Source organism: Mobula hypostoma, chromosome 5 (assembly GCF_963921235.1).
Source record: "Mobula hypostoma chromosome 5, sMobHyp1.1, whole genome shotgun sequence".
Taxonomy (NCBI): Eukaryota; Metazoa; Chordata; class Chondrichthyes; order Myliobatiformes; family Myliobatidae; genus Mobula; species Mobula hypostoma.
In genome coordinates, this window is record NC_086101.1 from 135135118 (window position 1) to 135150360 (window position 15243).

The following is a 15243-nucleotide window of genomic DNA, read 5'->3' on the forward strand; positions in this document are numbered from 1 at the left end:
CTAGGATTAAATCAAGGGATTGCTGGGCAGCATGGCACAAAAGGCTGGAAGGGCCTATTGTGCGCTTTAGGCCAATAAATAAATAAATAATGCTTAATACACTTCTATTTCCTTCTTATGTGGCATCTTAGATCTCTAAAGAATTGTGGCCCACCTTAAACAGATTAGGAAACATCATAATTTTCCTCTTCTCAATCCTACTAAATTCATTCCTTTTGATTAAGCCTTTCAACACCTCTTAAATAATACCCACTTTCTCACAACATCCATTTCTGATTTTACCTGTCTTAACCTTCTTGTAGTTCTTTTCTATGTTTAATGCACAAGAGTTTTGTGCGGCTTTGTCATCCATCTGTTCCATGCTATTAAGCTAAATCAATGCATTTTCAACAAGTCATGAAGTCTTTAATTAGCTGAAATCCAGTTTTAAAACTTTGAGAACTACAGGAGCAGGAGTGAAGGTTAAAGAGACAAAGAAACCTCCAAATCCATAACAGTTAATAATTCTGCTGCAGAATATGAGATTTAAACACAGAACATCAAATATAACATAAAAGCAAAAAATTATAAACAAGATATAATAACCAACTAAATGAGACAATAGTAAGATCGAGTTTATCAGAAAACATCTCATCAAGATACAAAACCACTTCATCCTTCCAGTTGAAACAAGCAATAATATTCCCAAATAGGGCATTCTTCACTTTGATTCCAAGACAATCAAAACAAACAAAATGTATGCAAAAAAATCTAACAGGTAATAAAAATGACAATGGACATGTCACATCATTGTTCTGCTCATATCATGACCATTTGTATATTAATACATATTTTACTGTGTCTACAACAAAGCAACAATTCATCAGGTGCTCCCCCAAGGATAGAATAATGAATAAATGTCAAGAACACAAAGTGGCCTTAAAACTCATAGCCAAAAAGTACATTCCAGATTTGTGGTTGTTTATGTGAGATGATGGTAAAGGCAAGAACAAAAGGTTAATTTAAATTCCAGGCTGGTTTACAGATAGGTGTTGGCTGTATTAGATTCTCAGTACAAAATAGAATTTGGCAGTCTCCCTCTGGCCCCCTGGTTCCATCAGGTGTCTGAGACACACATGAACTTGGTTGTGTAAAAGATTTAATTGCTCTGTGAAATACCCAAAATAAGAAATAACTGAATGGTACCAAGCCCCTACAAGGTAGCCCAAAAAGCTGGTCACAACCCTCTCTTCAGAGGAATTAGGTAAGATTCACACAAACTAAAAGAAAATGCTGGCTGCGAATAAACAAAAGGTTTAAGGGGATATATTTGAAAGCTAACATAACACACCTAAAATAGGACAGAATTACATAAAATTGCATGAAAACATGCCATTCAATCCATGGTCAATGACTGTATTTATACAGATCTTGCATCCTCATTTTCGCTTCACCTCCACCAGTAACTCGTCTGTTACTTTATTCCTTGTAGATTCAACAAATTTCCCCTAAAATGCACACTTGCAATTGATCACTGTAACACAGTTCACATTATCACCACTCTAGGTACACATTTGCCCCAAATTTATTTCAGTGTAGCTTAAGCAGATAACATAGATCATTACAGCACAGAACATGTCCTCTGATCCAAGATGTTGTATCAACCTTTTAAGCTATTTTAAGATCAATCTAACCTTTCCCTCCCACGTAGCCCTCCAATTTTGTATCATCCACGTCCCTATCTCTTAAAAGACCCCAATGTGTTTGCCTCTACCACAACTACTGGCAGCATGCTCCATGAAACTACCATTCCCAGTGTTATTCTCTGTCCTCCAAACACCTTAAAATTATGCCCCCCTCATATCAGCCATTTCCACCCTGGGAAAAAAAAAGGACTCTTACTATCCACTCTTATCTATATCTCTTGTCATCTTGTACTCCTCTATCCAAGTCTCCCACTGTTCCTTGATCTTTCTGTATCAGGAGTACAGAAGTCAGCATTCCCTTGTTGTAAGTAAAGTGTCAAGATTGCAAAAACGATCATATTTGCTAATGAGATGATCATTTCTGAAAACTCATTTTACGTATTATAATATACAAAATAAATTAGCATAAAATAAACTTTATGAAATATAATCCTACTTTTGAATAATTTCATTCTAAACTTCAAATTCTAAAGTACAGGATTGATGAGAGTATCAAATTAAAAATATTTCATATCTGCTGCTAATAAAGATTATCAAAATACCAGCCACTTAAATGTTGCAATGTACTGTGTGTCTCAATGGGATCCAGTGAAAAGTTTTTTATCACATGAATTCCAAATCTCATTAATATACATTTCCCTTAATCCCCAATCCAAAATGCAGAAAAGTGAACCCTGCAAACATTTCCCCTCCAAAGGAAAACAAAAAAACGTCCTTCATCCAGGGTTTGTTTAAATGGTAAGAGCTTCCTTCATACAATGTAATAGACAGAAACATGATCAGAATGTCAAGGTCAGTAAACTATTTCAACAGAACCACTTTGAAAAAGTGCAATCATATTTCAACACTTAAATAAACTCCATTACTTTAAGAGTGTACACCAATATTAATGAGCCTTTCACCCAAATCCAAGTTGCAAAACAAAAGCAGATGAAGGAAAGTTGCACACAATCCTTGCTTAATCTCTACAATTAACTTTCACAAGGAACCAGGAATGTGAAAGAATATTGCACCTATCAACATTCTACAGATCTTCTCTCAAATCAATGCTTTGTTTACAATCCTAGTTATGAACCAGAGTATAATGTAGGATGAAGGAGGCAGAGAGAAAAAAAAATAGCCTTGACTTTGCTCTGAGGTACAATCCAAATTTGCACTCTCTTTTGAAGTAGGCATATTAAGTGTTTAAGGGAGAGCCCTAACCAATTATTCGCTTTATTAGAATTTCTAAGAACAATTTTAGTTTCCTCATCACCTAATTAGATGATGAGGAAAGGGGGCAGCCATAAAGATAAGTTTGGCCTAAAGATCTAATATGAAATACACCAAATTACTCATCACTGGCAGAAACTAGAGATTTAAGGTCTAAAGATAAGGCATCACAAAAGACTGTTGCCATAATGGACAGCAGCTTCATATGCAGGATTGACACAGAGTTTTAATATAACATAGAACATAGAATAGTACAGCACAGTACAGGCCCTTCGGCCCACAATGTTGTGCCGACCCTCAAACTCTGCCTCCCATATAAGTCCCCACCTTAAATTCCTCCATATACCTGTCTAGTAGTCTCTTAAACTTCACTCGTGTATCTGCCTCCACCACTGACTCAGGCAGTGCATTCCTGAGGCGCTGGCTATCTACTCTATCTATTCCCCTTAATATCTTGTATACCTCTATCATGTCTCCTCTCATCCTCCTTCTCTCCAAAGAGTAAAGCCCTTGCTCCTTTAATCTCTGATCATAATCCATACTCTCTAAACCAGGCAGCATCCTGGTAGATCTCCTCTGTACCCTTTCCAATGTTTCCACATCCTTCCTCTAGTGAGGCGACCAGAACTGGACACAGTACTCCAAGTGTGGCCAAACCAGAGTTTTATAGAGCTGCATCATTACATCGCAATTTTTAAACTCTATCCCTTGACGTACAAAAGCTAACACCCCATAACCTTTCTTAACTACCCTATCTATCTGTGAGGCAATTTTCAGGGATCTGTGGACATGTACCCCCAGATCCCGCTGCTCCTCCACACTACTCTTAACTGATTCCTAACGGAAACTGGTCAACAAATTTGCTGATAACAATGAAAACCAAGCAGGATTTCCATGTTAAACCATTCAATCCTGTCAGCAGCTTTTATTAGCTTGTAAAAAGAATGTCAAACACTATGAATTGTAACATGTGGTGAAAGGTCAATCTAAGACAAGATTCTTCTGTTCATTTATCATGTAACCACTTTAACTCAGTAACAGTATGGGAACAAATGACCATCAACAAAGACAACATGTGGGAGAAGTCTTCCTGTATCTTCTGCAACCATGATAAGATATAAGAAGTTAGTTTCAAGACAAACAAGTAATACAAAACTGGACATTTCCTCTGCCACAGAGAAGGACAAAATGTGTGCATAAGAAACCATCAACCAACCTTGTTGCCTTTAGTCACGTGACCTTGGCAATGGATCATGGCCAGGAACACCTAACCTCATAGCACCATGGTAATGCTTCACATCCCGAGAATGCCACTATTTAAGGCAGCGATTCACCATGACCTGCTCAAGGCCATGCAGCGATGAGAGAATAAATGCAGATACAGTGGTGCTAGAAAGCTTGCGAACCCTATAGAATTTTCTCTTTCGCTGCATAAATGTGATCAGATCTTCACACGTCCTAAAATTAGATAGAGAGATTCTAATTAAATAAATAACACTAAAAAATGACGCTGATTCCAGAGGCCCAATTAGCAGTGAGAGCAGAACACTGCGAAGTGAGTATAAGTATAGAAGGGACAAGCGAGGCAGCCACTGATGCGAGTAGGCCAGCAGTGAGAGTAAGAGCGTCAGGCTTTGACTCAAGAGACTTCGACGAGAAGAGGCTGAGGCCAAAGAAACAGGTTACAAGATTTGGACTTGGTTACTTATTGTGCAGTGCAGGCAGAATGGCTGATATGGCAGTGGAATGCTCCTCCTGTAGGATGTGGGAATTCATGGAATCTGATGGTCTCCCCGATGACTGCGCCTGCGGGAAGTGCAGCCATCTCCAGCTCATGAAAGATGGCATTAAGGAGCTGGAGCTGGAGGTGGGTGAATTTAGGATCATCTCGGGGGCAGAGCAATTGACGGATACGACTTTTGAGCACGTGGTTACACCCAGAGTGCAGAGTTCTGGGAGCAGACAGGTGAACACTGAGAGAGGTAAAGGGAGAAAGAAGACCGTGCAGGGTCCCCCTGTGGCCATCCCCCTCAGCAACCGGTATAGCCCTTTGAATACTGCTGAGGGGAATGACCAATCTGGACAAGGCAGCAGCAGCCAGACCAATAGCACTGTGGTCGGCTCTGAGCCTCAGAAGGACAGGGTGAAGTCAGGCAGACCAATAGGCATAGAGGGACTTGATAGTTAGGGGGACAGATAGGAGATTCTGCGGCAGCAAAAGAGATGCCAGGATAGTGTGTTGCCTCCTGGGTGCTAAAGTCCAGGTTGTCCTGAGTGGTTGCAGAATATTCTTGAAGGGGAGGGTGAGCAGCCGGAGGCCATGGGACATGTTGGTACCAATGACACAGGCAAGAGAGCGATAAAGGTCCTGCTCAGCAAGTTTAGGGAGTTAGGAAGGCGGTAATCTCCAGATTACTCCTGGTGCCACAAACTGGAGAAGGTCAGAATAGGAAGATAGCGCAGATGAATGAGTGGCTGAGGAGGTGGTGCAGGGGGCAGGGTTTCAACTCCTTGAATTATTGGAACCTTTTCTGGGGAAGGGGTGATCTGTTCAAGTAGGACAGATTGTACCTGAACTGGAGGGAAACCAATATTCTGGGAGTGAAGTTGGCTAATCTTATTGGGGAGGGTTTAAATTAGATTTGCAGGGGAGTGGGAACCGAAGTGAAAACCCAGAGGATGGAGCAGTTGACGCGCAAGTAGAGACAGCTTGAAGGGAGTTTGTGAGGAAGGATAAGCAGATGATAGAGCAAAGATGCACTCAGCTAGACAGTTTGAGATGTGTCTATTTTAATGCAAGGAGTATCATAAACAAGGCAAATGAACTTAGAGCGTGGATCAATACATGGAACTATGACGTTGTGTTCATTGACATATATTACATATACAACTCTATATTGCATTGACCGCTCTATTTATTATAAATAATTAATTACTATGATTGCACATGGCACATTTAGATGGAGACGTAACATAAAGATTTTTACTCCTCATGTATGTGAAGGATGTAAGAAATAAAGTCAATTCACTTCAATTACAGGGACTTGGATGTCTCAGTGGCAGGAATGGCTGCTGAGTGTGCCGGATATATTCCATTGAGGTAGGGAAAGGATGGAAGGGTAAAGGAACCACGGTGTACAAACGATGTAGAAAATCTAGTTAAGAAAAGCTTGTGAAAGATTCAAGAAATGAGGTACTGTTAGAGCTCTAGAAAATTACAAGGATGCCAGGAAGCTCAAGAATGAAATTAGGAGAGCTAGAAGGGGCCAAGAGAAGGCCTTGGTAAGCAGGACTAAGGAAAACCCTAAGGCATTCTACAAGTATGTGAAGAGCAAGAGGATGAATCGTGTGAGAATAGAACCAATCAGGTGCGATAGTGGAAACATGTGCACGGAGTCATAGGAGGTAGCAAAGGTACTTTGCTTCAGTATTCACCAGTGAATAGGACCTTGGCAATTGTGGGGATGACAGGTCAACTGATTCAGTGTGCTGCTTACATGATGTGGGAGGTTAGGGACATTGATGGTGCCTCTTGCTGCTACAAATGTGGAAAGTGTGTCCAGGTTCAGCTCCTGAAGGACCATGTTGAGGCACTGGAGAGGCAACTGGATGACCTCAGGTTCATCCGGGAAACAGAGATTTTTCTGGACAGGACCTGCAGCGAGATTGTTACACCAAAGATACCGGAAGAGAGAAGGGGGGGAGGGGGCGACGATGAGGAAGGGATGGATGCTTGGAGTACAGAAGACCCCGGGGGTTCACCCTCTTGGAAGCTGTCGGGACAGAAGACAGTAACAGTCTGAGAGGCGGATGGGTCTGTGAGTCAAAAATTGGCACTGAAACAAAGCTGAGGAGACAGAAGTCAGGCAGAGCCGTGGTAGTAGGGGACTCCATAGTGAGAGGTACAGAAAGGGGTTTCTGTGGCAACAGGCTGGATTTAAGGATGGTGTGATGCCTCCCTGGTGCCACGATCCAGGACGTCACAGACCAGTTGCAGGGCATCCTCAAGGGAGAAGGTGATCAGCTGGAGGTGGTGGTGCATGTCGGCACAAATGACGTCGGGAAGAAGAGGACAGACATTTCGCGGCGTAACTTCAGAGAACTCGGAAGAAGGCTGAAAAGCAGGACCTCCAGGGTAGTTATCTCCGGTTTGCTTCCAGTTCCTCGTGCTGGAGAGGGCAGGAACAGGGAGATAGGGGATCTGAATGTGTGGCTGAGGAGCTGGTGCGGGAGGCAGTGATTTAGATTCTTGGACCACTGGGATTTGTTTTGGGGTAAGGATGAATTGCACAGAAGGGACGGGTTGCACCTTAACAGACGGGGGACCAGCATTCTGGCAGGCAAGTTTGCCACTGCTACACGGGTGTGTTTAAACTAAGTAGTTGGGGGGGAGGGGATGAACTGGAAATATAAGAATGGAGTTAAAGGGAAAGAGAGAATAAGAAAAGTTAAGGAAGACAACAGAATTAACGGGGCAGAAAGCTCAGGAAGGGATCGGAGGGTATGGTGAAGTGCAATAGGCATCGATGTGAAAGGTTAGGGGAGTAAAAGTATTACTTTAAATGGATTAAAAGTATTATATATGAATGCACGGAGTATAAGAAATAAAGTGGATGAGTGTGAGGCTCAGTTGGAAATTGGCAAGTATGATGTTGTGGGAATAACAGAGACATGGCTGCAAGAGGACCAGGGCTGGGAAATGAATATTCAGGGTATACATCCTATTGAAAGGACAGACAGGTTGGCAGAGGGGGTGGGGTGGCTCTGTTGGTGAGGAATGAAATTCAGTCACTTGCGAGGGGGGACATAGAATCAGGAGATGTAGAGTCAGTATGGATAGAACTGAAAAACTGTAAGGGCAAAAAGACCCTGATGGGAGTTATCTACAGGCCCCCAAACAGTAGCCTGGATATAGGGTGCAAGTTAAATGAAGAGTTAAAATTGGCATGTCGCAAAGGTAATTCTACTGTTGTTATGGGGGATTTCAACATGCAGGTAGACTGGGAAAATCAGGTTGGTACTGGACCCCAAGAAAGGGAGTTAGTGGAATGCCTCAGAGATGGATTCTTAGAGCAGCTTGTATTAGAGCCTACCAGGGAGAAGGCAATTCTGGATTTAGTGTTGTGTAATGAGCCAGATTTGATGAGGGGACTCGAGGTAAAGAAGCCATTAGGAGGTAGTGACCATAATATGATACGTTTTAATCTACAATTTGAGAGGGAGAAGGGAAGATCGAAAGTGTCAGTATTACAGTTGAACAAAGGGAACTATGGACACATGAGGGAGGAGCTGGTAAAAGTTGACTGGAAAGATACCCTAGTAGGGATGACAGTGGAACAATGGCAGATATTTCTGGGAATAATACAGAAGGTGCAGGATCAGTTCATTCCAAAGAGGAAGAAAGTTTCGAAGGGGAGTAAGGGGCGACCGTGGATGACAAGGGAAGTCAAAGACAGTATAAAAATAAAAGAGAGGAAGTATAACATAGCAAGGATGAGCGGGAAGCCAGAGGATCGGGAGACTTTTAAGGAGCAACAGAAGATAACTAAAAAGGCAATACGAGGGGAAAAGATAAGGTACGAAGGTAAGCTAGCCAAGAATATAAAGGAGGATAGTAAAAGCTTCTTTAGGTATGTGAAGAGGAAAAAATTAGTTAAGACCGAAGTTGGGCCCTTGAAGACAGAAACGGGTGAAATTATTATGGGGAACAAGGAAATGGCAGATGAGCTGAACAGGTACTTTGGATCTGTCTTCACTATGGAAGACACAAACAATCTCCCAGATGTAATAGTGGCCAGAGGACCTAGGGTAACAGAGGAACTGAAGGAAGTTCGCGTCAGGCAGAAAATGGCGTTGGGACTGAAGGCTGATAAATCCCCAGGGCCTGATGGTCTGCATCCCAGGGTACTTAAGGAGGTGGCGCTAGAAATTGTGGACGCATTGGTAATCATGTTCCAATGTTCTATAGATTCAGGATCAGTTCCTGTGGATTGGAGGGTAGCTAATGTTATTCCACTTTTTAAGAAAGGAGGGAGAGAGAAAACAGGCAATTATAGACCAGTTAGTCTGACATCATTGGTGGAGAGGATGCTGGAATCAATTATAAAAGATGAAATAGCGGCATATTTGGATAGCAGTAGCAGGATAGGTCCAAGTCAGCATGGATTCAGGAAGGGGAAATCATGCTTGACTAAACTTCTGGAATTTTTTGAGAATGTCACTATGAACATGGACATGGGAAAGCAACTGGATGTAATGTACCTGGACTTTCAGAAAGCCTTTGATAAGGTCCCACATAGGAGGTCAGTGGGCAAAATTAGAGCAATTGGTATTGGGGGTAAGGTACTGACATGGATAGAAAATTGGTTGGCAGACAGGAAACAAAGAGTAGGGATTAATGGGTCCTTTTCAGAATGGCAGGTAGTGACTAGAGGGGTACCGCAAGGCTCGGTGCTGGGACCGCAGCTGTTTACAATATACATTAATGATTTAGATGAAGGGATTAAAAGTAACATTAGCAAATTTGCAGATGACACCAAGCTGGGTGGCAGTGTGAAATGTGAGGAGGATGTTATGAGAATGCAGGGTGACTTGGACAGGTTGGGTGAGTGGGCAGATACATGGCAGATGCAGTTTAATGTGGGTAAATGTGAGGTTATCCACTTTGGTGGCAAGAACAGAAGGCAGATTACTATCTGAATGGTGTCAAGTTAGGAAAAGGGGAAGTACAACAAGATCTAGGTGTCCTTGTTCATCAGTCACTGAAAGTAAGCATGCAGGTACAGCAGGCAGTGAAGAAAGCTAATGGCATGTTGGCCTTCATAACAAGGGGATTTGAGAATAGGAGCAAAGAGGTCCTTCTGCAGTTGTACAGGGCCCTGGTGAGACCACACGTGGAGTACTGTGTACAGTTTTGGTCTCCAAATTTGAGGAAGAACATTCTAGTTTTTGAGAGAGTACAGCATAGGTTCACGAGGTTAATTTCCGGGATGGCGGGACTGTCATATGTTGAAAGATTGGAGCAACTGGGCTTGTATACACTGGAATTTAGAAGGATGAGAGGGGATCTGATTGAAACATATAAGATTATTAAGGGATTGGACACGCTAGAGGCAGGAAACATGTTCCCGATGTTGGGGGAGTCCAGAACCAGAGGCCACAGTTTAAGAATAAGGGGTAGGCAATTTAGAACAGAGTCGAGGCAAAACTTTTTCACACAGAGTGTTGTGCTTCTGTGGAATGCTCTGCCTCAGAAGGCAGTGGAGACCAATTCCCTGGATTCTTTCAAGAAAGAGTTAGATAGAGCTCTTAAAGATAGCGGAGTCAAGGGATAAGGCGAGAAGGCAGGAAATGGGTACTGATTGTGGATGATCAGCCACGATCACAGTGAATGGCGGTGCTGGCTCAAAGGGCTGAATGGCCTACTCCTGCACCTACTATCTATTGACTTACAACAGACTGAAACACTTGAGTGCATAGACATTAAGAAAGAAGATGGACTTTTGAAAGATATTAAGTTAGAGAAGTCGCCAGGACTGGACAAGGTATACCCCAGGTTACTGTGGGAAGCGAGGGAGGAGATGCTGTGCTTCTGGCGACGATGTTTGCATCATCAATAGGGACAGGAGAAGTGCCAGAGGATTGGAAGGTTGAAAATGTTGTTCCCTTGGTCAAGAAAGAGAGTAGAGATAACCCAAGAAATGATAGACCAGTGAGTCTTACTTCAGTGGTGGGCAAATTGTTGGAGACAATCCTGAGAGGCAGGATTTGTGAGCATTTGGAGAGACATAATCTGACCAGGGATAGTCAGCAAGGCTTTGTCACGGGCAGGTCATGCCTTATGAGCCTGAATGAATTGTGTAGGATGTAACAAAACACATTGATGAAGGTAGAGCAGTGGATGTAGTGTATATGGATTTCAGTAAGCCATTTGATATGTTTCCCCACGCAAGGCTCAGAAAGTAATGAGGCATGGGATCCAAGGAGACGTTGCTTTGTGGATCCAGACTGGCATCCCCACAGAAAGCAAAGGGCGGTTGTAAATGGTTCGTATTCTGCATGGAGGTTGGTGACCAGGGATCTGCAGGGATCTGTTCTGGGACTCCTCCTCCTTGTGATTTTTATAAATGACCTGGATGAGGAAATAGAAAGGTGGGTTAGCAAGTTTGCTGATGACACCAAAGTTGGGGTGTTGTGGATAGTCTGGAGAGTAGTCAAAGGTTAGAGCAGAACATCAATAGGATGCAGAACTGGGCTGAGAAATGGCAGACAGTTCAACCCAGATAAGTGTCAAGTAGTTCATTTCGGTAGGTCAAATTTGAAGACAGAAGATAATATTAATGGTAAGACTCTTGGCAGTATGGAGGATGGAGTCTGTGTCCGTGGGACACTCAAAGCTGTTGCGCAGGTTGACAGTGTTGCTGAAGTAATGTTACAGCTATATAAGATCTTAATTAGACCCCACTTTGAGTACTGTGTTCAGTTCTGGTCACCTCACTACAGGAAGGATGTGGCTACTATAGAAAGAGAGTACAGAGGAGATTTACAAGGATATTGCCTGGATTGGAGAGCATGCCGTATGAGAATAGGTTGAGTGAACTTGGCTTTTTCTCCGTGGAGCGACGAAGAATGAGATACCTGATAGAGATGTATAAGATGATGAGAGGTATTGATCATGTGGATAGCCAGAGGCTTTTACCCCAGGGCTGAAATGGCTAACACAAGGGGGCATAGTTTTAAAGTGCTTGGAAGTAGGTACAAGGGGGATGTCAGAGAATTTTTCCACACAGAGAATGGTGAGTGTATGGAATGCACTGCAGCAATAGTGGTAGAGGTGAATACAGTAGGATCTTTTAAGAGACTCTTAGATAGGTACATGGAGCTTAAAAATTAGAGGGTTCTGAGGTAATGAAATTCTAGGCAGTTTCTAGAGTAGGTTACATGGTTGGCACAACATTGGAGTGTTCATCAGTTCACAGGAAGAGAAATTGTCTACAAGTGGAAGAAACTCAGTACTGCTGCTACTCTCCCTAGGAGTGGGCGTCCAGCAAAGATCACACCAAGAACACAATGCGCAATGCTGAAGGAGGTGAAGAAGAACCCAAGGATAGCAGCAAAAGACCTGCAGAGATCTCTAGATCTTGCTAAAGTCTATGTTCATGTGTCCACGATAAGAAAAATACCAAACAAGAATAGTGTTCATAGAGGAACTCTACGGAGGAAACGCCTGCTCTCCAAAAAATAACACGTCTTAAATTTGCAAAAGACCACCTGAAAGTTCTACAATGTTTCTGGGATAATGTTCTGTGGACTGGTGAGACAGAAGTTGAACTTTTTGGCAGAAATGTACATTGCTATGTTGGAAGAAAAAGGGCACTGCACACCAACACCAAAACCTCATCCCAACTGTGAAGCATGAAGAAGAAGCATCGTGGTTTGGGGCTGATTTGCTGCCTCAGGGTCTGGACACTTGCAGTCATTGAGGGAACAATGAATTCAAAATTGTATCGAGACATTTTACAGGAGAATGTAAGGGTAGTAGTCCGTCACCTAAAGCTTAATAGAAGTTGGATAATGCAACAAGACAACGATCTGAAAGACAAGAGTAAATCAACAACAGAATGGTTTAAAAAGAAGAAAATTTGTTACAGAATGGCTGAATCAAAGTCCTGACCATCATCCTATAGAAATGTTGTGGAAGGACCTGAAGCAAACAGATCATGCAAGGAAGCCCACCAACATACCAGAGATGAAGCAGTTTTGTAAGGAGAATTGACCTAAAATTCCTTCAAGCCAATGTGCAGGCCTGATCAACATTTACCGTAAGTGTTTGGTTGAAGTTACTGCTGTACAAGGGGTTCACACCCATTACTGAAAGCAAAGGTTCATATACTTTTTCCAACAAATACATGTAAAATTCGATATTTTTTCTCCATAAATAAATTAAGTAGTATAATGTTTTTTGTGTTATTTATTTAATTGGGTTCCTTTTAGGAATTATGTGAAGATCTGATCACATTTTAAGTGATACTTATGCAGAAATACAGAAAAATTTTACAGGGTTCACAAACTTTCTGGCACCACTATATAAAATATGTGAAAAAAGAATAAGCGAAGTTACAACAGAGAATTGGTGTGTGTTCTCCCTTCCTAAAGTCCCCTATCAATTATTTGGTCTTGCTGACGTTGAGTAAGAGGTTATTGTTGTGACAGTATTCAACCAGCCAATCTCACTTCTGTACATCACCACATTGCCACTTGAGATTCTGCTGACAACAGTGGCGAATTTATAGTTGGCATTTGAGCTGTGCCTAGCTACACAGTCATGAGAGTAGAGCTGTAGACTAAGCACACATCCTTGAGATGTGCTTGTGCTAAATGTCAGCAAATAAGAGATGTTATTTCTGATCTGCATTAAGTTTGGTCTCTTGATAAGGAAGTTGAGGATCCAATTGCAGATGGAGGCACAGAGACTCAGGTTTTGAAGCTTGTTGATTAGTACTGAAGAAAGATGGTGTTGAATGCCAAGTTGTTCTCAATAAAAAGCAGACTAACATGTGCTTTGCTATTTTCTAGATGCTCCTAGGTGGAGAGTTGGTGAAATTGCATCCTGTTGTTATGGCAGGCAAATTGCAAAGGCTCCAGGTCCTTGCTTGGGCAGGAGTTAACTCTAGCTATGACCAACCTCTTAAATTGCTTCATTACAGTCTATGTGAGTACTACAAGGCAATAGTCATTGAGGCAGTTCACCCTCAATCATACCGGTACTCTTCTTGGGCACCAGTAGAATTGATGCCCTTTTGAATTTGGTAGGAGTGTCCTTGAATACTCCAGCTAAATGGGCAGCACAGGTTTTTAGCACCAGCTATATCAACTGAACGTGACACCTTATGAGGGTTCACCTTCTTGAAGGATATTCTGACTTCAGCCTCTGAGATAAAGATTACAGGGTCACTAGATGCTGTGGGAATTCACATAAGCGTTGTTATTCTTCCTTCCAAAGTGTGCATAAAAGGAGATACAGATTTGGAGCCTCTGGTTCAAACTGGCTCTATAGTCAAGACTAAAGAAAAGGTATGAGAATTCACATGATCAAATTGCCTGCTTATAATGACAAACTAATGCAGAAAATGGCTCAATAAACAACATACCAGTATTTATCTAGTGCCCATGAACTTCATCCCACTGAGATATGAATACATTGATACAAAGTATCTGTGCTATACTCTTGAGATGTCAGGAGATGCTTGTTGATTCTACTAGGTTAAGAAAGAGATCTGCTAAAAAATGTTAGATGAGATTTAGACAGAAGAGAGCTGCAGCTATATTGCTTGGACAAGTGGAAGGTGAATTCATTTGCCTCAGAACAGCAGGAACCAAGATGTGAATTGGTTCTCTGATAGGTGACATGCCACAAACACATAAGCAGTATTTCATAAAGCAGTAGATATGATCCTTTTTATGGCATTGGTAGAGAAAGTACTTTTTGGTTCAAAATTAAAGATTAATAAATTCAATATTCATCTGATGGAGCAGATTTTTAACCTGAACAAGATAAGGAATAATAATAAAAAGAAATAAAGTTAGAAATAAAGTAAACTATTTCTATTCATAACCGTCATTTGTGCACAATTTTCATCTTAAATAAATGATTTATCTCCAAACCTTAGACCAAATTCAGACACTACCATTATTTAAAAACTCTCATTTTTATTTACAAACTCTTCCAATGCCCTGCTACTTTGTTTCTGATTTTTCAACATCCTCTCCATGTACTACATCTTAACATCCCTAGAGTCATCTAGTTCCAGCCTCTTGATTTCAACTTAACTGTTGTACCTCCTCATTATTTCTTAATCTGACATCTGTGACCAAATACGATGCAACTGAGCACATGAAGCAGCACATTACTGTGTTAAAGACAGTGTAAACTGGGTCAGCATGGTAATGTAGTGGTTAGCATGAAGCTTTGCACGCCAGGAACCCCTGTTTATTTCCCACTGCTATCTGATAGAAGTTTCTATGTTCTCCCTGCGACCGTGTGGGTTTCCTGCAGATGCTCCAGTTTCCTCCCACATTCCAAATACATATGGGTTGGTAGGTTAATTGGCCGCAGAGGTATAATTGGGCGGATGGGCTTATTGGGCTGGAGGGCCTATTACTGTGCTGAATCTCCAAACAAAACAAAATAAAATTCTAATTCATTAATACCAACTATCTGACAATACTTAGCAAGTAAATTTGACACGTTAATTTTTAAAAACCTTGGTGGATGGAATTCTGAGCTCTTTCCTCTACCTTATGCACTAGGCTCCTTTCAGTTTCTCTGCAGTTAAATGCAGATACA

At 41.8% G+C, this 15243-nt stretch overlaps 1 protein-coding gene across 1 annotated transcript in view; it reads right to left on the reverse strand.

Moving 5' to 3' along the window:
* Nucleotides 1-15243, reverse strand: part of hsdl2 (hydroxysteroid dehydrogenase like 2) — a 164622-nt gene that overhangs the window by 133056 nt on the left and 16323 nt on the right. The window lies entirely within an intron of this gene.